This window comes from Triticum dicoccoides, chromosome 1A (assembly GCF_002162155.2).
Source record: "Triticum dicoccoides isolate Atlit2015 ecotype Zavitan chromosome 1A, WEW_v2.0, whole genome shotgun sequence".
NCBI lineage: Eukaryota > Viridiplantae > Streptophyta > Magnoliopsida > Poales > Poaceae > Triticum > Triticum dicoccoides.
In genome coordinates, this window is record NC_041380.1 from 481,964,363 (window position 1) to 481,967,421 (window position 3,059).

A 3,059-nucleotide genomic window follows, 5' to 3' on the forward strand; every position below is an offset into this window, starting at 1 on the left:
GGTTGGCGGCGGTGGTGGTGGTGGTGTTGGGGCTCGGGGCGGCGGCGTATATAAAGGGGGCGAGGGCGGCGACTTGGAGGAGGGGGCAAGGCGCGGCGGAGGCGGAGTCCAACTCGGACTCCAGTCTGAGTGGCGGCGGCGGCGCGCGCGCTGGAGGCGGCAGCGGCGGCTGGGCCGGCCTGGCTCGGCTGGGCCTTAGGCCCAGTTGGGCGTGGGAACTTAAAAAAAACAATTCCGCCGACAGAAATAAAATCCTAGAAAAATAAATAAAAATGTAAAAATGCCAAAATAAAATTTCACCGTCTAAATAAAATATTTAGAACGAGATGAACATTTTCTTGGCCCTAAAATGCAATTTTGAAAAATGTGCAATTTTTCTAATGCAAACAAAATTGCAATAAAAATCCAAATAAAACAAATATTTGATTTTAATGTTTTTCCTCCAATATTTCAATTATCTTGGATAAGTCATATTATGTCCTCTCATATATTTTAGTATGAAGTATTTTTGGAGAGAAAATAATTAAAACCAAAAATCCTCGTTTCAAAATTTGATAAAATCAAATTTGAAAACTGGGAAATCCCCAACTCTCTCCGAGGGTCCTTGAGTTGCTTAGGATTTTGAGGATCGCGAGACGAAATGCGAATAAAATACGGTATGCATGGATGACTATGTATAACATTCCAAATTGAAAATTTGGGATGTTACAAACCTACCCCCCTTAAGATGAATCTCGCCCTCGAGATTCGGGTTGGCTAGAAAATAGGTGTGGGTGGTCTTTGCGGAGATCATCCTCTCATTCCCAGGTGGCTTCATCCTCGGTATGGTGGCTTCACTGAACTTTATAAAACTTGATAAACTTACTGCGGGTGACTCTGCTAGCAAACTCAAGAATCTTAACTGGTTTTTCCTCGTAGCTCAAATCACTGTCCAACTGAATTGCCTCCAAGGGTACTATATCTCTTAGAGGTATATCTGCCATCTCAACATGACATTTCTTTAGCTGTGAAACGTGAAACACGTCATGAACTCCTGACAATCCCTCGGGTAATTCCAACTTGTAGGCAACTTCTCCCATCCGTTCCAAAATATGATACGGTCCTACAAATCTCGGGGCTAACTTTCCCTTAACTCCAAAACGTTTCACTCCTCGCAAGGGTGATACTCACAAATATGCTCGGTCTCCAATTTCATAGGTTACCTCCTTGCGTTTTGAGTCAGCATAACTCTTCTGCCTAGACTGAGCAATCTTCAGTCTGCCATGAATCAATTTAACCTTATCCTCAGACTCCTTGATCAAGTCTGGTCCAAACAACTGTTGGTCTCCTACCTCATCCCACATTAACGGTGTTCTGCACCTTCATCCATACAGGGATTCAAACGGTGCCATCTTCAAACTGGCTTGATAGCAATTATTGTATGAAAACTTTGCGTATGGCAAATTGTCATCCCAACTAGATCCATAATCTAGCGCACAGGCTCTCAACATGTCCTCCAGAATTTGGTTGACTCTCTCTGTTTGTCCATCCGTCTGCGGGTCAAATGTTGTACTAACCTCCAATCTCGTTCCCAAAGTCTGGTGCAACTGGTGCCAAAACTTTGAGGTAAATTGTGTTCCTCAATCTGATATGATGGTCCTCGGAACTCCATGCAGACATACGATCCTGGACATATATATCTTGGCCAACTTTGCACTTGTATAGGTGGTTTTCACTGGGATGAAGTGAGCTACTTTGGTCAAGCGATCAACTACTACCCATATGGAATCATATCCCGCTTTGGTCCTGGGCAATCCGGTGATAAAGTCCGTGCCCAGTTTATCCCACTTCTATTCAGGTATCGGCATAGACTGTAACAGTCCTGCTGGCTTCTGATGCTCTGCCTTCACGCGCTGACATACATCACATACGGCTACATACTCGGCAATATCCTTCTTCATACCGGTCCACCAGAAATGTTCCTTCAAATCCAAATACATCTTAGTGTTTCCGGGGTGTATCGAGTATGGTGAGTCATGGGCCTCTTGAAGAATTAACTTCCTGATCTCCTGGTTATTGGGCACATAAACTCGGTCCTCAAACCATAAGGTATCATTCTCATCCTCACGAAAACCTTTGGCCTTTCCTTTACCCATCTTCTCCTTTATCTCGGCAATCTCTTTGTCATCCTTCTAAGCTTCCCGAATTTTGTCCAGCAATGTCGACTGGACCTCCATTGTTGCAATGAATCCTCTAGGAACAATCTCCAATCGAAGTTCCATGATGTCCTCTGCTAATTCCTTCGGTAGTCCCTTGCTTTCAAGGATATTAGAATAACTCTTCCGGCTCAAAGCGTCTGCTACGACATTGGCCTTTCCTGGATGATAGTGTAGCTTCATGTCATAATCCTTTATAAGCTCCAACCATCTCCTCTGTCGAAGGTTCAGTTCCTTCTGGGTGAAAATGTACTTCAAACTCTTATGGTCCGTGTACACATCACAACGGTTTCCAATAAGGTAATGTCTCCAGGTCTTCAATGCATGCACTACGGCTGCTAACTCCAAATCATGCATGGCATAGTTCAACTCATGAGGTTTTAGTTGTATTGAGGCATACGAAACAACTCTCCCGTCCTGCATAAGCACACATCCAAGTCCTAAGCGTGAGGCATCGCAGTACACTTGGAACTCCTTATGTATATCTGGCAGTGTTAGCACTGGCGCTGTAGTCAAACATTTCTTCAACTCCTGGAAACTTGCCTCGCAATCTTCTGTCCATTTAAACTTAGTATCCTTCTTTAACAGTTCAGTCATTGGCTTTGCAATCTTGGAAAAGTTCTCAATGAATCTCTGATAGTAACCTGCGAGTCCAAGAAACTGCGGATCTCGCTAACTGAGGTGGGTGCCAACCATTCAGTGACTGACTGGATTTTGCTGGGGTCTACTGCTATACCTTCTCCCGATATAACATGTCCAAGGAACCCGACTTCTTTCAACCAAAACTCGCATTTGCTAAACTTAGCATACAACTAGTGTCCCCTGAGTTTCTCGAGAACTAAGCGCAAATGCTCCTTGTGCTCC